The sequence below is a fragment of the Eubalaena glacialis genome, chromosome 17 (assembly GCF_028564815.1).
Source record: "Eubalaena glacialis isolate mEubGla1 chromosome 17, mEubGla1.1.hap2.+ XY, whole genome shotgun sequence".
NCBI lineage: Eukaryota > Metazoa > Chordata > Mammalia > Artiodactyla > Balaenidae > Eubalaena > Eubalaena glacialis.
Window position 1 is genome coordinate 76972593 of NC_083732.1, and position 25217 is coordinate 76997809.

General features: G+C 40.3%; 1 long non-coding RNA gene across 16 annotated transcripts in view; it reads left to right on the forward strand.

Moving 5' to 3' along the window:
• The window catches only part of LOC133077459 (uncharacterized), a 380931-nt gene that overhangs the window by 334701 nt on the left and 21013 nt on the right, over positions 1 to 25217 (forward strand). For 10 of the 16 annotated variants that reach the window (XR_009697721.1, XR_009697731.1, XR_009697725.1 and 7 more), the window contains 4 exons: positions 10583 to 11066; positions 11431 to 11669; positions 18144 to 18354; positions 23630 to 23736. This is a non-coding gene — a long non-coding RNA (uncharacterized LOC133077459). Of the gene's footprint in view, positions 1 to 10582; positions 11067 to 11430; positions 11670 to 18143; positions 18355 to 23626; positions 23737 to 25217 lie in introns of all 16 variants that reach the window. The other 6 variants (XR_009697732.1, XR_009697729.1, XR_009697722.1 and 3 more) reach the window with 3 other exon arrangements.

The window sequence follows — 25217 nt, forward strand, 5'->3', positions numbered from 1 at the left end:
CTCAGCCTTCCTCAGGGAAGGCAGGAGATGGGAAGGAGCCAATAGATAAATCTCTCTCCCTTCCTTCTCCTGGACAAGCTGTCCAAGTTTTCCCATCTGGCCCATCGTCTGAGCCATTGGCTGTACTTTCTTGCAAGGCTGGTGCCAGCTTGGTAAACATCACCTTGCATCTGCTTTCCCTCATTCCTTGCCTTGCTGGCCTGGACTCCACCTCCCAATAAAGCCTTTGCAAGTAAGCTTTACTGCAGGCTCTGCTATCTTGGAAATGCAGCCTAAGGGACGAACCCCCCCCCCCGCCTCCTACTTACACTTGACCCCCACTTTTCTTTCTCTAATACCCTTTACCCTATACTTTTCTCTCACAGCTTTTCTCATACAACTGGTAATCATATGTAGTATGCACTTTTTTTGTCCGCACCATGCAGCTTGTGGGATCTTAGTTCCCTGACCCAGGCCCAGGCAGTGAAAGCACCGAGTCCTAACCACTGGACTGCCAGGGAATTCCCAATGCAGTGATGCAGTGTTTTTTCTTTTTACCACTGTGTTCTCTGCACTTGGTGCATGCCCAGCACATAGCAGTTGATCAACAAATATTAGTAAATGAATGTACGTGTCTAGGCTTGAGTCCTTGCTTTGTCTGTGTTGCTTTTCTGTAGGTTGCTAAAGGTCTCTATGCTTCATTTTGCTTCCTTTTTGGGAAAATGAGACTGGGTATCTGTTTCAGAGGTTCTGAGACCAAAATGTGGTGATCAGTGCAGATGTTCAATAACTGATCATCATCGCTGATATTGTTAAACTAGACCAGTGATGGGCAATCTTTTCCTATAAAGGGCCAGAGAGTAAATATTTTAGGCTTAGCAGGACAAATGATCTCTGTCACAAAGACTCAACTCTGCCATCGTGGTGTAAAAACAGCCATAAACAATATCTAAACAGGTGGGCTTGGCTGTGGTCCAATAAAACCATATTAGCAAAAACAAGTGATAGGCCAGATTGGCCCTCGAGTTATAGTTTGCCAGCCTCTGCACCATACAGCCCGAGCAGTGTGAATCTAAAAGTTCATAGTAAGCCACATCAACAGATTGCAAATATACGTGAACTTTCTAGGCAAAGCTTATCTCTGCATTTCTTTCCAGTGTTAAACACGTGCAACATTTTCCTGGCAGTGACAGTGTACTTTCAGGGAAATCTGTGTTTTCAGAGTTTGTGTTTGTTTACAATATTTCTCTAACAAGTGTGAGTGGTGAGAGTCTCCCCACATATTTCCTCTCTAACTCCTTTTTCCCTGGTAATGGTGTACCTTCTTTACCTACCTCCAGAGCTAGTCTGTGGCGAGAAAACTTGGAATTTGGGAGACTGGAACTTTACTTGTCTCTCAAGTAGAAACTTTGTTATATAGCAAATCTATTTAGAATAAGTGGTTTCCCAGAAAAGATATGAAAGAAATGATCCACTTTAAAAAAAATTAGTCAAGTCTTTGGAAGAGGACAGATTTTTTATATATAAACATATATAAAATGGGGTCAAGAAAACAAGATAAGTCTGCTTTAGAGAGACCGTTAGTAGTTTTTTAGGCCTTACTAAGTGTCAGGTATGTGGGAGAGGGACCAGGATACCATGATTGATGGTTCATCCAGAACTACATGGAAAACTGAGGTGCTGTTAACAGAAGAAGGGGGGAAGGGATGCTAGAGATTAAAAATTGCAGCTGCTGTGGATAAGTAGGAGGTGGCTGTCTCACCTTTTTCCTGTGAGCATCAGCTCACCTCTGTTGTGCCGATGAAAAAAGATATTGTGAAAAGCATCTTATCCATCACCTGGCACAAAATAGAGCTGGAATAAATGGATGCTACAGGTTTTCATGTTTCTTTATTGTAATTATGTATAAAACATGACACGCCACACATCCTAAGAAGGATTAAGCCCGTCTGAGCTGATCACATGTTTGCTAGACTCTGATGCACGTCACCGAGGGCCCACGTGCTGCACATCTTTCTGTTCTTCCGTCCTTAGAGTTTTGGCAATGACTCTCCTCATGGTTGCAACATGGCTGCCTCAGCTTCAAGCATCATGTCTTCTTAAGACATCATTTCAGATAAGAAAGGAGGGAATGTGTGCGAAAAGGGCTCCTTTCATGTATTAGGGAGGGAATCTTTCCAAGAAGGCCTCCTCCTTACGTGCCATTGACCAGAAGTATGTCACATGTCCAGCCCCAAACCCGTCTCCGGCAAGGGGAGTGCAGTTACTATGATTAGCTGTAGAGAATCGTGATTCATCCACTGGGGCTGGAACAAGGAAAGGGTCATGGCCATGGGGCAGGCAGTACTTCCTTTGACATCTCTCTTTCCTTCTCATGGCTAGAGAACATGTCTGCTTTGTTCACAGTTCCTAACCCAGTGCCTGACCTAAAACAGGCACTCAATATATATTTGTTGGGGAATGAATAAAGTAATGGATGAATATATTGACTAGATTGTCCTTTTTTCTCATTTATTCTGGTTTCCTCATTTGTCTGAGTCTGGCTGTCCTGGAGCTATTCTTCCTGTCTGAAGATGAGCCTTCCTAAATTTGGTAACATGGTAAGAAATGAATCTGACCTATCACAGTGTTCATTTGCAGCCTTTGGTGTGGGTTGATCATTGTGGTCAAGGAGAGGACTGGAAGGTATATTCAAGGCCTGCTTGCACAGGCGTGACCAAGACCATTCTCAGCAAAATGAAAAATCAAGGTACCTTGTTCTCTTTCATCTTCTCTCTGGGCAGTTTCCTATGGCTTTTCAAGCTCATCTATTAGAATGTCAACAAAATCACAGAGATCTGCAGAAAATATTACAGAGAGATGGTTTGAAGTCACCAAGCACCTTGGAAGCATTAGTTTATTAAGCATTTAATGAGATAATTATAAACCTCTTCCACTGAGCTCATAGCTCAAAATGTCTAAACACCCTCTCTAGGCATCACTTAGTTCATCCAGTTTGAATGAAGCCGTAGAAAATATTTTCTTTTAAGTAGGTGATTCTCCTGGATTTTTCATGATTTCAGTCTTGTTTGCCCCCATTATTGGGTCAAAATGGGCACTTTTATGCTTGAATGCTTGATTCTAGAGTATTCTTGGGAAGGAGATAGAATGATAGAGTGATTGTCTAATCTCACTTGAATCTGATCTCTATCACTTATTAGCTGTGACTCACTGGGTAAGTTGCTTAATATCTCCAAGCCTCAATTTTCTCATTTGCAAAATGGGGCAGTAATTGAGGGTTGTTCTGGCACAGTGTTTGCAGCAAAGTACGGGTGCAATAAATGCTATCTGTAATTGCTTTTGCCAACATGTTATGGTCTTCAGTCTGCCATTGGAATGAGCAGCTTTTACAAAGACAGCTGTAAATTTGTCATATTCGAAAAACAGATATTGCTATTTGGGAAACCCCAATGTCAGTCCAATAATTGTGAGGCAAAGAATACATCTGTATTGTTGGCATGGTTCTGGACACTGGGATTATATTCAGAACCTGATGGGGACTTTCGAGTTGCTGAAAGTGACTCTGACCAGTCAACTAAGGGTGGTTAAAAAATACCCATGGAATTGGTGTCTATTTGTTTTGAGTAAATGAGTTTCTTTAGGTTGAGTTGGCTAATCATGTCAGTCAAATGACTACTTCAGGTTTCCTGAGTTGATTCCGTCCTGCAGTTGGGTGTGAAAGATGGAGTTATGTAATGTGGCAGCATGGAAGACATAGAGGACCAGGGGCTGGACGATGTCAGTCTTCACCATGCTCTCCACTAACACGTGGTCACTTCATCAAGTCACCTCAGCATTCTAGGACCTCTGACCTCTAAAGTGAGAATTTGGTACCCACCCATATAATTTAGCTGGTTATTGCAGAGTGAAGATGAGAGGATTTTGTTGTGGTAACTATTATTACTGTTACTCAGTGGGGTCTGAGAGGAGAGTTTCTTCAGATGCCAGAAATTCCTTGGGTCAAGGACTATGAGAACACTTGTCTTTCTATGATCAGTTCTTTCCAACTTTCTGGATAAAATTCACACTAAATGTAAGAGGAGCTATTAAAAAATATCTCTGACTGGATCACCTGGAAATCTGAATGGACTAATGTGGAAGTTTGGTTTCTGAGAAGCATACACTAGGACAGGAAGAAATGCCCAAGAGATTTGTTGGAGGAAACACCTGTGAAGAAAGAGGAGGAAGTAGAAGGAGGCAGGGAGAGCTTTCAGACCCCAGTGCAGGTCTCACACCTGTGAAAGGAGAAGGGGAAGGAGGAATTGGGGAGAAAGAATCTCACATCGGAGTGCACATCTAAAATCTAGTATTTGGCTAGCCAGTGGGAGTCCTTGAGCCCAAACTGCCCATGACAGCAGTTCTCTGTCCTGCAGAAATGGGCTAGGGCTAGTCCCCTTGCCATCCTCAGTCATTTGCAGGGAGCATCCTTTGGGGGGGTGTGGTCGTGGCACGAACGCAGTAGTGGGCCCAGCAACAGCGCATTTAGTCAACTATGCTTCTCATCGCGGAAGAGTTGAGCAGTACATTTTCATGGCCACCCACCAGATTGTCAGAGGTTTTCTCTTTGCAACACAGATCTTAAGGAGTTTGAAAAACAAACCCAAACATTTGTGATAGTGTAGGGTTTGTACCCCAAATCAATGTTCCATTCTGTCCCTTGACTTTCACTTCCCCCTCTGTTTCAGCTAGACCAATCATGTTGAAAACCCCACCCAGGTTTGTAGAGTTCCTCATTTGACAATTAAAAAAAAATCTGTATGTGAATAAGTCACATGAACTGCCTTTGTTTTACCTCCTCAATGAATTATGATTTACTCTCTTGGGTTTCATATGTTTTCTGCCTCTTTACACATCCGTCACTCTTTTAGATGGGAAAGGTCATTGAGGTCAGTTTGCTCCTCTGCCTTCCAGTCTGACCAAATGGACCCAGTTATCCAAAGGGTTTGGACAAGAAGCAGATCATCCAAAAAGATGTAAGATAGAAGGGAAGAATTCTAAGGAGGTAATCCACAGATGATGAGACGGAGGCATTGGAAGTGTCTGTAGGGTTTGCTGAACGTACAGCATTCTTGAAATATGTCATCATCATGGGATACTGCTTGGGTGATCTCTGAGGGACTGCACCAGAATTGGCACTCTAGAGTCAAAGAAAATGGTTGTTTATTAGATGTTTGCACAGTGGTTGCCTTCTTTCGATGGAAAATAGGTTACTTTTCCCATTGAAAAATAAGTTGTGTTGATGGAGATTGTGGCAGAGACTAGCCAGACACTCCCTAAACCTCTTCCTCTTCCTTCTGAGCATAGCACTGGATGAAATTTCCTGCCTCCTTTATAGTTAGGTGTGGTTGTGTAATCAAGTTACAGCCAATAGCAAATGGGCAGAAATGGCGAATACCGCTTGCTTTCAGATCTGTCGTCCCTGCCAGGATATTCTCATGTTCTCTCCCATCCTTTGCCTGCTGGTTGGATGCAGAGGGTCCAGTGGAAACCCCAAGGTCCTAGAAAATGTCAGAGCCACTGAATAAAGGAGCCAGGGTCTCTAAATAACCACAAAGAGAAGAAGACGCTGCTGACCCACATTGGGCTGGAAATTGAATGGGAAAAAAGATTTATTGAGTGAAGCAGCCAAATTTTTGAGTAAGTCAAGGCAGTTGTCTTATCCAGATAAAACAGAGAGTGTGTGGACGCTCTTGATGAAGAATTATGCCCAAGGAAGGGAGAGCTGGTGGAAGGTCAGTGAGCTCAATTTGGCAGGCAACGTTTGAACGACATCTTGAGTGGAGCATCGTACTCAGTCTTGAGACTAAGGGTGAGTGAGACGTGTTTGCTGCCCTCAAGGGCTCAGTGCTATAGATACAGGCTTACGGTACAGCTTGACAAGGCAACAGCTATTCGCGCAATGTACAGAAGAAGCTAGGAGCCAGAAAAATTAACTTCCCCTGGGAACGGGGTGCAGGAGTGGCTTCTCAGAGGTGGCACCTGACCTGGGCTTTGAAGATTAACAAGGTGGGTAAGGACCCAAGCAGCTGTGCAGGGAGCATTTCTGGCAGAGAGAGGAAAAGAGAAGAGCAGGGATGAGACAGACACCAATTCACCGTCCCTTATGTATAACCTTGAAATCTAATATACGGTGAAATGCAAAATTTTATAACCCATTTTGGGTAAAAACTGAGCTGACACACTTATTTGGCAGTAACATTTGCCTTGAATTGCCACGAAGTTATCTGTACCCTTCATTTATCCCACTTAGTGTGGGTATTCACATGCTTCACTGCAGAAATATTAATGTGTTTGGTTATGGGGTATACTCTAGTCCCTGCTAAGGTATTTCATAACTTCTCTATACTCACTACATTACGTCTCTAAAATCTAAAAACGTGATGAATGACACACCAGGATTCGAGTCTTTAGAACTGTACTAATCAGTTACCTTTGTGGGGTGTTTACCATTCACAAAGTGCTTATGATCACATCGGATGGACGGCTTCTTTCTACAACATGGAGTCACATGGCAGTTTTCCAGCCCTCCAACTTCACCTGGCATCACCCCCATCTCTCTTGCTCGGCCACACTGGCCTCCTTTCTGTTTTGCGAATAAGCCCACTGTATTGCAAGTCTCAGGGCCTTTGCGCTAGCTGTTCTCGCTACTTTGAAAGCTCTCCTCCTGGCCCATTACGAATCTCATTCTCATTCTTGAGGTCTCCAGTTTAACGTCTGTTCCTCAAAGAACCTTGCCCTAAGTCTACCGCCAATGGTGGCCTTCATCATAGCACTTATCAAAGTCTATAATTATTTTGTTTATTTCTTTATTTGTTTATTGCGCATCTCCCACTTAATGTAATGTCCAAGATGGAAGGACCCCTGCTTGCTCTTCACAGCTGTGTTCCTGATGCCTGGTGCGATATTTGTAGAATGAATGGATGAATATATCAATGAACAGGCTATAAAACTCACATCCTCTCTAAGTCTATGAGCTCCTTGCTGTCAGGGTTTTTGTCTTAGGGTGATGACATATAATGGAAAGACCATAGGTTTTGTTCTATGATCAGACATAAATTTGCTGTGTGACCTTGGGCAAATTGTACCACCTCTCTGAGCCCAGGTTTCTCTTTTTTTGCCTAATGAAACTAATAATAGTACCTATCACATGGGAATGTAAGTGATAGAATGATAATAAATGTAAACTTTTCAGCATGTTGCCTGGCACATTGTAGGTGCTTAATAAGTGCTGGGTGAAATGAGTGAATGAGCCTGAGGAAGACACAGAAGCCTTTGCTCCTTTCCCTGCCCTCACACGGTGCCCCTACCCCTATCTAGCCATAAAGGATCCAGGTGAGATCAGGTAGATGGATAAAGGATTGGAACCTAGCAGCAAACAAGCCAATATTGAGCACTTACTGTGTGCAGCTGCTGGGTTAAGGACACTATAGGACAAGTGGAGATGACTGAGGCATATTCCTTGTCCTCAAGGAGGTGGCATTTCAACATGGCATTTAGCATTTGAAGATATTGGTGGATGGACACGTGTGGGTGAGAAACAGCATGGTCAAAAGACATGGTCATAGGATGAGGATAGCGGTTTGGGGAATGTTGAGGAATCTAGGATGTGGGAAAACAGAGGGAAAGACGTAGCTGGAGAGTTGGTTGGGCTCAAACACACGAGGATTCTGAATGCCGAGCTGAGGAAACTGGACTTGATTCTGTAGATAATCGTGAGTCAATAAGGGCTCTTGAAGAGAGAAGAGAAATGACCCGGCTAGCAATAGGAAGGATGAACTGAGAAGAAAACCCTGAAATGGCCCCAAAGCAGGCAATCCCTCTCAGTGGATTGGGTCAAACATCTTTGTCAGTAAACGAGGGTTATAACATCTTTAATTTCATTTTCAATCAGTGCAGGGACTCTCTAATAGTGGACCATTGGGAACTAGAATTGTTCTCTTCCCTGTGGGGAGAAACATAGGAAGCTGAGGTTTTGATCCCTGTCCTAAATGATCTTACTTCAGTAGAGGGGAGAAGAGTCACGCTCACCTATTAAGTCCCATTTGTTCAATCAACTCACAGTTTTCGAGCTCCTGTCACAAGTCAGCACTGTGCTAATGGCAGGGGTGTAAGAATAAAGGCACATCACCTGTTCTCAATGGGTTTCACAATCTACTGGGAGAGGAACACAGTGACTGAAGTGGGTGGCTAGGAGCCACCAAGAATGGAACCAAAAGTGATATGGAAATTTAGGACGAGAAAACGAGTCATAGAGACTGAAGTAGTGGAGAAAGACTTCTCAGAGGCCATGGACTTCAACTTCAAACTCATTCAAGGGATTTTGAATGATTGCTTTGGGGAACAACACAGAAGAGTAGGAAGACAGCATTATATAGAGTAGGAGAATGAACATTTTGGAGTCTGACTACCTGGGTGGTATGGATTCTGAGTCCACTTCCTACCTGTGTAATAGTTAACTAGAGAAATCACTCTGTTTCCTAGTCTCCTCACCTGTAAAATGGGAAAATGGGGGAAACTCACTTGTAGGACTGTGGAAAGCATAGAGCAGGTGTCAGCAAACATTTTCTGTAAAGGATCAGATAGTCAATGCGTTAGGTTTTGCAGGCCATGTGGTCTCTGTTGTAGCTACTGAACTCTCCCATTGCAGTGTGTCACGACCTGCATATTTGTGTCTCTCCAACATTCATATGTTGAGACCCTAAACGCCCAATGTGACGGTATTTGGAGGTGGGGCCTTTGGGAGGTAATTAGGTTTAGATGAGGTCATGAGTATGGGGCCCACATGATGGAATTAGTGCCCCTATAAGAAGACAAAGAATTAATCTCTCTCTGCTCTTCACCATGTAAGGACACAGCGAGAAGACAGCTGTATACGAACCAGGAAGAGGGTTCTCGCCAGACACTGAATCTGCCAGCACCTTGATCTTGAACTTCCTGGTCTCCAGAACCTTGGGAAATAAATTTCTGTTAAGTCACTGGTCTATGGTATTTTGTTATAGCAGCCTGAACTAAGTAAGACAATGTGGCACGCATTGTAGACAATAGATAAATGATGGTTGTGTCTGTATGCTAATACAATTTTATTTATGGACACCAAAATTAGATTTCACATCATTTTCACCTGTCACAAAACATCATTATTATTTTGATTTCCCCCTCCCCATCATTTAAAATGTAAAAATCATTCTTAGCTCTTGGCTATACAAGTGGTGTGCTGGATTTGTTGATTTGGTCTACAAACTATAGCTGCTGGCCCCCGAGATATATTATAGAGCAACGGGTTCTAAAGGTTAGCTGTTATTATTGTTAATCCCACTTATCATATAGGAAAATGGACTTTAGAGAATTCATAAAAGACCCTGGACAAGAATGTCGGTCCTGTGGCTCTTCATCAAGTGCTCTGCCCAGTGGAGAGGGAAGAAGGGCACAATTCAAGGTAACCGACTCTGAGTTCCTTCCTCCCCTCGAATTTCTCTCCACTTATCATCTCTCTTTACATAGTATTTTTAGAACTCTCAAAATGGCAGCCACAAGAAAGCAGAATATCCAAAACAGAAGAAAAAAGGAACTAAGATGAAGGGAAATACCTTTCTCAGTGAACACTAGTTATTTACTTTGAATTCAGCCATTAATCCCAGGACGGAAATGAACCAAAATTTACCCAAAGACACATGAGCATGAAGAGTTAAAAGAAAAAAATATGTTTTGGATTTTTTTACTTTAAAATACATTAAAAATTTTTTTATGGGAGTATAGTCGATTTACAATGTTGTGTTAGTTTAAAGTACATTTTTGAATGTAATGGTCTGTGCTTTGCTCCTCTCTCTTACTTAGCTCAGCCAGCTTCCGTCGTACCCTTGTCTTCCTCATTTTCTAGGGAACAATGGATGTTTCAAATAAAAATAGGTGTAAATCACTGTGCAAATAAAATGAATAAATATGATGTGCCTGGAAACAGAGCTTAATTTGAAGCTGCCTTCTTCCCTTAGCCTGGGGAAATGCATATCTTACATTTGTGTGTTGCCTTGGTTTTCTGAAGGCTTCCGTGTACAGTTAGCTCATTTGTTTTTTGCAAGTTTTTTTAATTGTAAAAAAGGTGTTTGCATGCTCTCCAAATTTACCATTTCTTCTTCTTCCACCCCAGGGTAAATCAAAAGAAATTGTATAGTCAATGAATCGCAATGAACTTTCCCTTAGCTGGTTGCCCTGCCCCTTCCTAGTCTTTAATCAAACCACATTCAGGGTCATCTTGCACACATGCTTAACATCCTTGGGTAGCTCTCCATCTGAAGATTTCTCCACCTTTCCAGTTACATCTCCTTTTCCACTGTGGACTCTGCATTCAAGTCACTCCACAGTTTACAGGAGTCAATGCTTCCTCACATCTTTATGCCTTCTTTCACACTGTTTCCTTGGAATTGAATGCTTTCCATCCAAGAATCAGCCTACCTTGAGTGCAGACCAGAGAGAACAAAGGATGCAACTTGAGGAAGCTCTATAGCCACCAAGTCTCTCAGTTTTCCCTCACTCCTTTCAAACACCAGTTTCGTCTATTATTTTGAAGGATGAGAAATCCAAGAGTGGGAGTACCAATCCACGCTACAGTCTCAAATGTGTGGAGCATCCGCTATGGACTGGGTGCTGGGAATATACAGCAATGAATCATCCTTCAGTGAGCCTGCAGCTAGCAGGGAAGATAAGGCCAGTCCATGAATTCCCAGAACACCAGGCAGGAAGTTATAAGAAGAATATGTATAAATAGAGGGTTCCATATAAAGCTCAGAGGAGGGAAAGGCTATATTAAGCTGGAGCAATCAGAAAAGACATTTTGGAGCATTTGCTATGTGATTTGGACCTTGGAAACGAGAAAGATTTGAATAAGTGAAGATGGTTTAGAAAGTGGAAGAGTGTTGATGCCAGAAGTTCATTCCATGCAAAGCCAAGGAGGTGGAAGAGAGCTGGGCTTTCAGAGAGAACAAAGAGACTCAGCTTAGCGAGAGCAAGGAGGAGCTGAAGAAATAAAAGGAGGAAAGATGGATCAGGGCCAGGTAACGGAGGACGCAAAGGTGTTAGCTGATAACTCACCCGCAGATCCCCAGACAACAAGCCAGCTGTACACTCAGAAAGTTTTTCTTCTGATTCAAGCTGGCAAAAGAGGTTGCCTGGCAGGGGTACCCCAGAACTTCATCAGAATGCTGCTTTTCCGCTTTTAGACAATCAGCACAGTGGTGCCAATGCTTTAGAGCTGTATTAAAATACTTTTGTTAATTTTGGACTTTTATTGAGTTTATTAGAAACGTGCACCCTGAGATGAGAGTTAGGGACCACTTGCTGATAAGACCCCAATATTGAACAGAAAAAGCCAGAGAAATGTCAAGTTACTCTGTGTGTACATGTGTTCACCTCTTGCAGAGAAATCATAGAGCTTTGCTAATGTCATGCTCCCGGATGGCTTTTTAAACGTGGAAGTTACAGATACATGAGCAGTAAAAGAAAACTGTACATGAGAATGAAGATAAAGAATTACCTTTATTTGGACATTTTCTATGTAAGACGGTATTATGTTGGCCAGAGATGGATCTTGACTCCTGGGCTGATCAGACTCTAATTAGATCCTGAGTCCCACCACCTATCACAGCTTTTCTCAAATGGTAAGTGGATTACTTCTTAATTCTTGTCAACAAACGTTTTCTGGTCCCCAACTAGGCATCAAGAACTGTGCTATGTGCTAAAGTAGGTGGAGGAATGAAATGAAATTAAAATCGTCCTACTTCTTGACGTCCTTGCAGTCTATTGGGGTAGACACAGATCCACAGACCTTTTCAAAGCAATGTATTGAAGGATCAGATGGCAGTAAGCACAGGTGCTGTGGGGGCCCTGAGGAGGAACATCTCCTTAGTCTGGACTAAAGATTTTGAGAAGGGCCAGGGAGGGTTGACTGAAGAAACTGACACATCAGTACAATTAGAATCTTCTCTCCTGTTGCTCCAGCTTTAAAATCACAGCATCTCAAAGCTGGCTATCCTCGAAGTTAGAGCACCTATCAAATTTAATTGTCATCCCTTGCTTAACTGTCTGAGCTATGGTAAACTTCAAAGGACTTCGACTGTTTCTATTTTGCGCATAATGTGTCTCCACCGCAGAACGGTATCTGACGCCTAATAGGTTCTTATAAATATGGGTTGTGTGTTAAGGAAGAAAATATTAGCCTAGGAATTTTCACCCTCACTCTCCAAGCGCTGAGGGGAATTCTGCTGTAATATTTAATGCATTCCTAACTCTGAGCCAAGTCTGGAAGGAAATGACAAAAGAAGGAAAAGCAAGTTAGAATGTTGGACCAAAAGGAACTTGGAAATCAGCTGATTCTATGCCTCATTTCTACAGATAGAAAATTGAAATTCAGAGAAGTTATATTGTAACTGTTAGTGCAATGTCACCCATGTAATTAGCAGCAGAGCGCGTCTAAACACCAGGTATCCTGTTTGCAGTACTCCTTTCCTGTGAGGCATACGTATTATTTTTCTATCAGTTACAGATATGTAGGGAGGAAAGTGCAAAGGATTCTGGAAAGGGCTTATTTCTTTTGCCACCGTATAGAGTAGTTTGGATTCTAAAGGAGCTTCACGTTGCAAGGAAGGCTTTGTTTAACGGAACATTTTATGTGATAGGCTTATGCTCTACAAAACCCCCAAATTTTAAAGGATGTGTTCTTCCGTGCTAAGTAATTGCTTCTGGCAGGAGCGTCTTCTACTTTTTAAAAAAGACCCCTTCTCTTGCTTTCATCTGATATCTCAGTAAGGCCCCAGAGGGAAATGTTGGGAACAAATGCTTGTTCGAGCTGTAATATTCCCTTGAAAAGTGAAGCTTGAAATCCTTTAGGGACCCCACTGTTCTTTCAAAATTGATTTTGACATTGTAGAACTACATCCTAACTAACTTCCATGCCAAAATATGTTGTGACTAGTGTTTGGATAGTTGAAAGAATATTTAAAAAATAAGTTTTCATATCAAGAGCAGAAAAACAAAGGGTTTGTATGCTGTGACCTGGGATTATCCTTAAAAAGCATTTTCTAAAGTGGTTATAGGAAGAAATTATGAGAGTAGAAGATTAATTGGCAGGTATGAGATACTGTCCTAATAGAAAAGATTAAATGAACCCACCACCCCCCCCCAAAAAAAGCACCAGGGAAAAACAAACTAAGAAAACTTGTTATTGTATTATCAACAATAAAAATCCATGATTTCTAACATTTATTGAGCACTCACCATATGCCGGGCACTGCTGTAAGCCTTTATAGGAATTAATGCATCTAATCTTCCCAGCAACCCCATGAGGAGGGTACAGTTAATATCCTCATTTTAAAAAGAGTGAAATGAGGCACAGAAAACTAATGTAACTCTCTGGAGGTTACAGTCTAGGAAGCAGTGGAGTTCACGTTCAAACATAGGGAGTCGGGCTCCAGAGTCCATGTATTTTTTATTTTTTAAGTAAAAAATTTAAATACCAAACTAACATGTGTCCTGTGGGCATACCTCATGATCCCAAATTCCACTTAACATGAATGGACAGGTACACATACAAATATTTATGTACAAGGATGTTCAGCAAACCATTACATCCAATAATGGAAATTGGAAACAATCCAGATACTGAACAATTAGGGGTGTATTAAGTGCTCAGTTGAAAAAATGGAAAAAAGAAAGCAAAACACAGAGAAGAAAATGAAATCCCTCATAATCCCTATACTCTGAAATAACCAGGAAGAAATTGCTGAGCTTGTCTTTCCAGCTTTTTTCTATATTTTGTTTCTGATACAAAATTGGGATCATACTGGATATATTGCTTTATAATTTGACTTTTCTATGCAGATAGTATGATAAATCCTTTTCAAGCCACTAGTTATTCTTCTACCGCTTATGTTAATGGCTTCAAGGTGTTCCTTTATTTGTACATATCATGATTTATTTAAACGTTTTATTGTTGGATCTGTGCTCTTTTAACCATTATTCTATGATGCCTTAATGGATGGTAACCCACTGATCTCTAAAAGTAGCACAGGCTCTCTAACTTGGAGCTCAAGACATTGCATGATTTGCCCTAACTATTCTAATTTAATCTTCCTGTCTTTTATAATTCACTAACCCTGAATTATAGAATCATTTGTTCTAGAAGTGTAACTGGGCATCTCTTACAGCACTCGTGCAATTCCTCTTATGGCATGAGTATATCTACCTAATGATCTAGCTATATTCTACTAGGCTGAAAACTTATTGCAAGCAGAATGTCTGCCTGAATCAACTTCCTAACCCCATATGGGAGAATTGTGTCATACACTTAGTAGATGCTCAGTAAGTGTTTATGGAATAAATGAAGGCCATACATATTATTTTTAACAGTGTAAAAATTTCAAATATCTAATGATGGGGGCAAGTTGAATAAACTATGACATGCTGGTATAAAGAATTTTAAACGATAATTAAAAGGAGAAACACAACAAAAGAGAAGAGGTCTGAAACAAAGCAGAAATAGAGTTAAATTCTTAAAACCAGATCCCTTCATAGCTCTTCCAAACTTCTGTTCACTATTCCTCCACTTAGTCTGACTTCTTTGAATGGTTCACTGCTCACAAGCCTACAATTCTCAGCCTCCTTCTTATCTGAGAGCTTCTGTAGCTCTTTGTATCACAGTACATATCAGAGAAACCAGAGCACAGCTGGGGCTCAAGGAATGGTTGTTGAATGAATGATAAATGGAGAAATATGGGTAGACAACAAGACTTAGGGCCCTGGTCTTGATGCTGGCATCATTATTCTCCTATCTTAGCAGATTTTCTTAAACTGTTCTCCCTGAATCCCCAGGAATCCACACACACACAAATTGTGGCGATTATAATAGAAAAAATATATTTAAACTTATTAGTAATGCACAGGCTCAGCAAAATGTCAAGTTTTTCTAATTTTGCTGGAATGAAATCAATTTAGTGTAGCAACACAGCCTCATGCTAATTAGAAGCCTTAACTGGCATCTTCAATTAAGAAAACTGAACCATCAAAATCACTTAAAAATAGTATTTTAAAAAATGGGTACATGATCTTTTAAAAACTGAAAGCCTGTTGGGATAAAAATAATTAGTATAAAAAACTGAAAACTGTTTTAAAAAATTGGGATTCAGTTTTAAAATCTGTAAAGTGGAGATTGATTGATCTCCTAGGTAAATCTCAGATATTTATATCCTAGGTACAGATTAAAATTACCTCAGTTCCTATCTTTGTCCATTGTTATACCATCAGAAGGCCAAGGTCCTATCTCTTTGTCTATTCCCAATTCCTAAATCAGAGGTTGGGCTATGTTAGTTGCTAAACAAATACTTGTTGACTAGATAACTGAACAAGCTTTGAACACTTTCTGAAAAGGAAGAAAAGGAATTATATCCCAGGATATAAGTGAACCATTTAGGGAATAATGATGAGTTAGACCATATTGACTTTTACAAATGGGAACTATGAGGTCACTTGGAAACAGACAATTGGCAAGTTGAATAACTGCATTGCTGGTGGGAAGGGAATTAGATAGGAACTCAATGAACCAAGCATCTCTTTGGAAATGGTCACAGACAGTGGGAACAAATAGGTAGCAATTTTTAGAAAGAAGAAAAAGAAACACAGACAATTATTGCCTACCGAATTTATCCATCCTTGCTGCCCACAAGTCTCTTTCTTTAGTGCATGAATGAAGAAATAAAAAGAATGTGACCCATGAAGACTGAAGCAAGGACTCAAAAGATAGAGTTTGTAATGTGAGGATGAGGACGGTGAGGAGGAGGAGGACGACAATGATACTTATCAACATTTTATGATCATTTGCTACGTACAAGACACCTTGTATAACGGAGTAGGACCTAATGGAAGGACAGAAGATGATAGATTAAGGAGATTAAATAAAATTATTAAGTAAAGGACCTTAATCTAAGAGGAATCAATCAACTTTAAGTCTTCTTTTCACCCATTAGGGTCAAACAGACCTACATTTGTATACAAGTGTACCAATTACTAACCATGTGTAGCTTGGTGAGTTGCTTAGCCTCTCTGAGCCTCAAATTGATTACCTGTAAAAAGGGAAAAGGAACACTTAGTTTACAACACTATTGTGAGGATTTAATGAAATATTATATATGGAAGTAATTTGTTAACTGCTATGCAAATATGAGATTTCAAAGATTAGCTATTCCTATTACTCAACAGTTAGATAAGATGTACACAAGCAACCATAAATAGTAAGCAGTGGGTGATTGTGTAGGAGTGGGAAGGAGAGCCATGTGGTAAAAGCTGAGTGGTTGAAATGAGGCAAGAGAACTAATGGGAGCCATATCACATCGGCTCTGCAGACCCATTGTCTGCAAAACACTTTGACTTTTATTTGAGTGAAATGGAGAGCCAGTGCAATATTTTGAGCAGGACATAAGAGGCATAAAATAATATGTGTCTTAAGAGGATCACTTTGGCTGCTGTGCTTAGAATAGACCGTAGGGGCTTAAGGCAGGAAGGGAAAAGTCAGGAGGTTATTACAGTAATGCAGGTGAAAGATAATGGTGGCTTGGACCAGAGTGGTAGTGGTGGGTTGGTGAGAAATGGCTGAATTTTAATATTTTCTGAATATAGAGCCTAGAGTATTTCCTGATAAATGTGGGGTATGAGAGACAGCACAGATAATTCCTATTCCTGGATTTTATTTTATTTATTTAAAAAAATTTTTATTGAAGTATACTTGATTTACAGTGTTGTGTTAGTTTCAGGTGTACAGCAAAGTGAATCAGTTATACATATACATATATCCACTTTTTTAAAGATTCTTTTCCCATATAGGTCATTATGGAGTACTGAGAAGAGTTCCCTGTGCTATACAGTAGGTCCTTACCAGTTATCTATTTTTTATATAGTAGTGTTTATGTGTCAATCCCAATCTCCCAATTTATCCCTCCCCCCCACTGTCCCTCCTGGTAACCACAAGTTTGTTTTCTACATCTGTGACTCTATTTCTCTTTTGCGAATAAGTTCATCTGTACCATTTTTTTTCTTTTTTTAGATTTCACATATAAGCAATATCATATGATTTTTGTATTTCTCTGTCTGACTTACTTCACTCAGTATGACAATCTCTAGGTCCATCCATGTTGCTGCAAATGGTATTATTTCCTTCTTTTTTTATGGCTGAGTAATATTCCATTGTATATACATACCACATCCTCTTTATCCATTCCTCTGTCAATGGACATTTAGGTTGCTTCCATGTCCTAGCTATTGTAAATAGTGCTGCAATGAATATTGGGGTGCATGTGTTTTTTGAATTATGGTTTTCTCCGGATATATGCCCAGGAGTGGGGTTGCTAGTTCATATGGTAGCTCTATTTTTAGTTTTTTAAGGAACCTCCATACTGTTCTCCATAGTGGCTGTATCAATTTACATTCCGACCGACAGTGTAGGAGGGTTTTCTCCATACCCTCTCCAGCATTTATTGTTTGTAGATTTTTTGATGATGGCCATTCTGACTGGTGTGAGCTGATACCTCGTTGTATTTTTGCTTTGCATTTCTCTAATAATTAGTGATGTTGAGCATCTTTTCATGTGCTTTTTGGCCATCTGTATGTTATTCCTAGATTTTCACCTAAGCAACTGGAAAGCTGATTGCCATCTTCTGAGATGGGGAAGCAGCAAATAGCCTAAGCTTGGATAGGAAAGATCAGGAATTCGGTTTAGGACATGTTGAGTTTGAGAGGTTGGTTTGGTATCCAAGTGGACATATCAAGTAGAGAGCTGAATTTTAATCTGGAGTTTGGGAGCTAGGTCTGGGCTAGAGACATAAATTTGGGCATTGCTGGCATGTAGATAGATGGTATTTAAAGAGATGCAGTGCAGCAGACAACTGCTCTTTTCCCAAGATTGATTTCACCTTGTTTTAGCCTAAGTCTAAGAAGTGGGGTTTTCCTTAATTTCTCTTCCCTCCATTCCTTCTACCTCTGCTCTACCCCAATAACTCCATGATACCTCATAGGATAGAACCATCCATTCACATCTTAGGTCCCTTGTACTTTGCTGGTTTATGGTTTATTTTTCTGTCTCTACTCAGCTTTCCCAGTGCAGTGACTGCCACATGTTGTTGGGATTTTGGTCCAAGCCACAGAAGAAGACAGTGAAGCTAAGTGATGCAGGAAGTAAACTCATGACCTTAGATTCGGGAAACTGGTGCACCAACCACTGAGAAACCAGAGATGGAGGATTTTTGCACAAGCATGAGCAGAGTATAAATCAACATCTCTGCCTTCAACAAAATCCGCATCGTAAGTGCAAGTTTATTTACTCTGTATATTCTGGGGGACAAATGCTTGGTATTTATCCAGAGAGGATACTGGAGAATGAGGAGAATTGTCTTTTGCTTTCAAATAGTGTATACTTTAGAGGGGGAGGTCAATGCTTATTCATGAGAAACCATATCATGTATTCAGGAGAAAAGAAAGGGACAATGGATAGATGGAGGGGTTGCTGAGAAATGAATGACTCTTATTTGACCATCACATTCTAGAATAAATGTCATGCCATCTGGAAAGTCTTCCTTAATTCCTCAGAAGAATGGTCAATAGATCCATGATTCTCCAGAGAATACTCCTATTATTTTATAAGATTTATTTTATTATTGCAAAAATACTGTACCTTCTTTAAAAAAAAATCATAAAATAAAAATAAACAAGAACAAAAACACAGAAAATTTCATGACCAGAGATGACTGTGAGATCACCTTTTGGGTATTTTTTTCTATGTATTTACTTCTTTTACAAAAATGAGATCACACTGTACTTCCTTGTAGCCTTTTTTCTCACTTGACAATAGAGCTGAAGAATTTTCCATGTCATAAGCATTTGCCTACAACATCACTTGCATATCTGCCTATTATCAGTGTCATGACTATATTATGAAGGTGATGGTGGGCTTGGGGCTTGTTTCATTTTATTTTTGCTCAGCATCCGGGACAATGATGGGTAACAGGATGTTCTTACAATCACAGAATATTAGAGCTCAAAGCTCCCTCAGGCATCATCTAGTTAATTTCCTATTTTGCAGATGGAAAAGTTGGGACTCAATGTGTTAAATGGATTGGCAGTTCAGGTGGTCAGAAAGCTGCAGAACCAGAATCAAAACCAAGTGCCTGGACTCCAAGCATCACATCCTTTCATTACAAAGTTCAGACTCAGAGTAAACCCAACATCTGTGAAATAGACATGCAGTAAAAAGAAAAGGGTATACTTGGGCAGGAGAAGTTTGGGGAGGAAAGGTCTCTTGTGGTCCTTTTGGAACTTTCAGTTTTACTTCGAACCCTGAGATGTCAGAGGTTCATAGAAGGGCGAAGTTGCAGCATGAGGTACAGGGAAGAGGCAGCTTGAGGAAAGAAACTTAGGAGCTCAGGTTTGCAAAACCCACAGCTGTGCAGTAGCTCAGCTCCAGCCAACACCCTGAAGGATGCAACAAAGCACTAGGAGAGTGAATGGCCACCCAGAGTCTCAATTCTATTTTCACACTATTATCTGAAGGGCTCCCATCCCTCAGCATTGGCCTCTAGGAAGCCTAATTACATTTCAACTTTGCTCTTGGTCAGGAATGGTTTTTCAGTTTTGACTTTGACAACCCAGAATGTTCCTGACTTCCCGGAATCACTCTCCAAGCCTCCTTGCTGTGGAGGGAGGAGAGTGGTGCTCAGAAAGCTTCAGAACACATTCAACTGTGAGTGAAGAGCAAGCAATGCTGGGAGTTCCAGCCTGCTGTTGACATGACACCATCCTGCCAAATCCTCTTCATATTTCCACTGGTGTGATTGACCTGAAATGCACATGGGCTGCGCCACTTCTTCCCTAAAACCTTCCATGGCCTCAGGGTAAAGTCCACGTCCCTTTGTGTAGCATTCAGGACCCTCTACCACCTGACATTTGCCCACCTCTGCCTCATCTCTGCCATTTTGTCTTCAGCAACACCAAACTTCCTATGGGTTCCTGTACAGAACCATCCTATTTTTTTCATCCAGTTCCTGCTTTCTGGAGTGTGCTTCCTCTTCTTTTATCCATGGTTAATCTCACTTAGCTAGATTTTGTACCCCCTCTGTCTACTTAAGTAACTCTAAAATTCCGTAATCTGTGATAATGTCTGAAATATTCTCGGGAATTTTCAGTCAAATGATTGAACTTCATCCTAAATCTTATACTCCCATCTGGGATCAATGCTATTTCACTCAGTGGCACATTCCAGATGAGATCAGGTGCGTTCAGGGTGGTCATAGAGTAGTGGCACGTTCCAAATCACTGGACACCTGCTAAACACACAACATTAGTAAAGTGGGGAGCAACAACTTACCAGAGTTAGAATCTAAACAGAACCCCATCGCTTATTTTTCCCAGCTGCAAATTATCTGGATGGCATAGATGGTTTTCTCTAGTCCTGCACTTAGAATATTTACTTAAATACTGGCAGTGATAAAACTGTGGGAAAGAAATTGCACATTCATCAAAAGTAGGTGACCTGATAGAAGTGCATAAGCATGGCAGTCATCTCAAAATTAAATTACCATATGTACATGGTTGGCTTGTCATTTATGTACTTATATATTTCTATACCCATCATCCTTAATCACTTACAAGAATGAATGTGTGCATTTAAGAACAAATGTTAGTGACATAAGCTAATGGTTAATTGAAAATTTCTTCTTAGAGGAGAAAGCTGGAAGACAATACCAGAAAAGACAAAAGCTTTTTAAAAAGAACAGCAAGACTTGCTAATACCATAGAGTTTGGTTTTAGCTCAACCTAAAGGAAATTCCTGCTGAGATGCCTCAAAATTATTATTTTTAAAGCATGCCATACCTAGCACAGAGAGACAGATCAGCTTATCAGAAAGAACACTGAATTTAGCATCAGGAAACTTGAGGCCAACTCCTTGCAGAGCCTCTTCTGGGTGTGTGATCATAAGAAATTCATGTAACTTCTTCAAGTCTATTTCCTCAAATTTAATCTGGAAATAATGCTGCAGCCTTGCTATTAGGTTTGAAAAACACAAAATACATGAACTTACGTTGAGGTGCTAATTAAATCTCATTTGCATTAATATGTTATTTTTCTATTCCCATCTGTATCATAAAAATCAGGGTCATAGAATCCAAAAATACTACTGCTACTAACACTGTTACAACTGGCACTACTATTACAGCAACAATAACAACAACTACTACTACTATTACTAGCTAATATTTATTGAGAGTTCATTATACATCTACATTGTTTTGGCATTTTACATGAATTAATCATTTATGCCTCTTAAAATGCCTAGGAAGTGGCTACTATTATTTTCTCCATTTTATGAGCAAACAACTGGAGACCCAGAGAAGTTAAGGAACTTGCCTAAGATCATACAGTTAGTAATTGCAAGACTGAGATTTGAACCCAAGCTTAAACTCCAGAGTCCTAGCATTAAGAATTATACTTTCTTCCTTATCTAAGAATAATAAAGTTACCTTACCGTTGGATTGTTCTTCGTTCTTTCGTAGAGATAATCTCATTTTATCCCTCCAGCAGTCCTTTGAAATAGAGGTTATTATCTTTTACAGATACAAAACTTGGGTCAAAAAGATGAGGGGATTAGCCCAAAGTCACCCTGCTCCAGAATAGTAAAATCAGATGGTTGTCCCACTATGGTGGGGACTAAGAACTTCTCCCATCCTGTTTCTGGCTCTATTCTGCTTTTGCAGGCACGTCCCCCATTGAATATGCCTTCCACAAAGACCCCAATTGAGTCCTGGTGTGTTTTTATTTGTTTTGAAAGCTCTCTCTTCTCTGTCATTCTTTGTGGCACTGTCTGTGACGCGTGAGACTACTTGTTTCTTCAAGCATCATGTGGTTCTGCAGAGCTTAGAAGGAGTTACAATAGACTTCCAGATCAGATGTCATTGGAATTTAAGGGAGTCATCCTGAGAGGAAGACTCCAGGTGAAATGAACCTCTGAGGTCAAGGTCACCTCCTCTCCAGACGCTGAGCTCACCACTTATCCACACTTCCTCTGAGGGAAACACAAGTTCCTCCTTAAATAGAGCCTCCACGATGTCATTGCTCTCTGCAAATTTTAAGCGTGCACTCTATTTTCTGTTGTCTGCAGTTTTGAATACTCGATAATCTGGCCTTGATTAACCTGCCTAAGCCCGCCAGCCTGTTGTCTCCCAGTTATGTCATCTTTCTCTGCGCTGTCTCAGAACCCTGCGCTTAGGATGTTCCTTCAATTAGAACTCTCTCTTTAAACCCTTGGCTTGGCTAACATAGTCTCAGCTTATATGTGATCTTCCTTGACTCCCTAAACCACTCCTCTGCTCTTCCATATCATGTAATCTCTTTAAAAAAGGATGCTCTACTCATTTCAGCATTTGTTACATTGCCTCGAGATTGCCTGTTTAATTGTCCATCTCCTGAACTATGCAATGAGCTCTTTGGGGGCAGTGGGTTTTGGTATCTCCTATAATGCCTGCACATAGTAGTTGCTCAATAAATAGCTGTTGATTAAATGCTTATTTCTATTTCTGAAGTCACCAAATACTTTGAAAGGATCTCTGATTGATGTCCTTGCCTTCTAGACTGTGAGTTTTCTGAAGACATTCTGCCTTATTCAGCGCTGCATCTTCAGTGGCTGGCATGGAGGAGGCACTCAGTAAATGAGGAACTGACCAGAATTTCAGATACTCTAATCCTGCCCATCAGCCTCTCCACAGCCTGCCCTGCCTCTTCTGAAATGCATTCCTCTCCACAATTGCTCCATCTTCCATTTTCCCTTTATTTTTAATGACTTCACGTGTGGTTCGATCTACATAATTTAGCATTTGCTTATATTATTTGCTCTCACTTTTCCTGTGTTTTATGTGTTCGTATCCCTCCCCTGCTAATGGAAATATGTGTAAGCATAAATGGGATAATAATTTTTTGTATTATTATAACTTCTACCCACCTTCTTCATCATATTTCAAAAATTATATACACTCATCAGTGATAAATGCCCACATTTAATGAGCTCTTAAAATGTGCTACTTGTGAGTGCTTTTCAGACAGATTACGTCGATCTGCACAAGAACATGAGAAGTAGGCACGGGGGAAACTGAGTCTTAGTAAGGCTCTGTCTTATCCAGGTGGTGAATGACAGAAGCAGAATTTAAATACAGAGCCCATGCTTTCAACCATTTCTACCTCTGCACCATCGATAATTTAGAAAAGAAGACAAACAATAAAAATAATATTAAGAACACCCATAGTTCCAATCCACTACTAGAGGCAGCTACTGCTACCATTTGGGTACATGGCTTTTTTGTCTCTGCCTGTGGTAAGCGGCCTCTAGCTTGACCCCCACCTCCAACTATTCACTCCCTTGTGTACTCCCCTCCCGTTGAGTGAGGGCTAGACTTAGTAACTCACTTCTAATGAATCGAATAAAGCAGAAGCAATTGAACATAACTTCTGAGATGAGGTTATAAAAAGACTGCAGCTTTCATATTGAGTCTCCTTTTCTTTTTCTCTCTGTGGTCGCTCATTTGGGGAGAAGCAAACTGCGTATCGTGAGCAGACCTATCGAGAAATCCACGTGGTTAAGTAACTGATGACTCTGATCCATAGCCAGCAAAGACCTGAGACCTGCCAATAGCCAGATGGGTGAGTTTGGAAGCAACTCCTCTCCTGTTGAGCTTGATGATGGCTGCCCCATCAACACACTGATGCTGGCTTTGCGTGTGAGAAAGAGTGAGCCAGAGGCAGCCAGCTAAGCTGTACTTGGTGTCCTGACCCAGCGGCTGTGGGATAAACAAATGTTTGCTGGCTTAAAGTAGTAATTTGGGGGGTATTTTGTATACATTGCAATAGGTAAATAATACACAATCCTATAGACATTTATCTAAATATGGTTGATCATCTATGTTTTACTATTTATCACAGATCAAAATTTAATTTATTGAGTGAAACAAGCTGATAAACCTTGCTAACAGTCTGTAAAATTCTTTTTTTTTTTTAATTGTGAAATATAGCCACATACAGAAAGTACGCAAGGCAACCATGTGCACCTGAAAGAATCATACACAAACACCCTGGTCCCAATTTCAGTATATTTTATATTTTAAATAAAATAAATCTGCAAGGTATATGTAAAATCAGTCGCGATATCATCTCCAAAGAGAAGATAAAAGGCAAGCTAAATAGAGGGTACCATTTCAGGATGGTTTATGAATCAGGGTCTCTGAATCTTTCTTTTGTAAAATCTTTCTTATACACTTTCCTTTAATTGTCTAAAGAGGAAATGCTTAACTTTGTCCTCAGGAAGAAGTCTAGGAATTGTTGAATAGTGGAGCATATATAACATGTGGGACAGAGTGGGGCCTCTGTACAAAATTGATAAAGGGATGAATGGACTTGGAATTAAGAACATGGATTTGAGCTCCTTCTCAGCTGATTGGAAGTCAGTGATGTCATCACTTAACATATATGAGATTTAGTTTCCTCATCTTTAAAATGGGAACATGCTCATGAAGTTGTGAGGTTTAAAAAAAATAGCATTGTCTATATGAGGCCCATTTACAGTGTGCTCAGCGTATAGCAAACCCTCAATACATCAATTACTCTTGAGTATTAATTCTGATTTCAGAACACCATCAAATATTGATTTATTACTATATAAGACTTAAGTAAACATATTTATTTTATTTTATTATTATAATATTTTTTGGCCGCACCATGCAGCATGCAGGATCTTAGTTCCCTGACCAGGGATCGAACCCGTGCCCCTGAAGTGGAAGCACAGAGTCCTAACCACTGGACTGCCAGGGAATTCCCAACATATGTATTTTAAAACATCACAACTTTATTTCTTATTAAATGATAAATGCTCATAATAAAATAATGTTAAAGAATATTTTTTTTAAGTATGAAGAAGAAATCAGCAAATCACTTCAAAATTCCACCAGCAAGAAATAACCAACATTAACTCTGGTGGACATCATTCCAAACATCCCTGTGCATATATGGATGGGTTGGAAGAATGGAAGGCTAGTTAGGTAGATAAAAAGCTAGCTAACTAATTAGAGATCATAATGCTTTTTAAAATAAAAATGTTACGTAATTACACTTGATTGTAACTAAAGAAA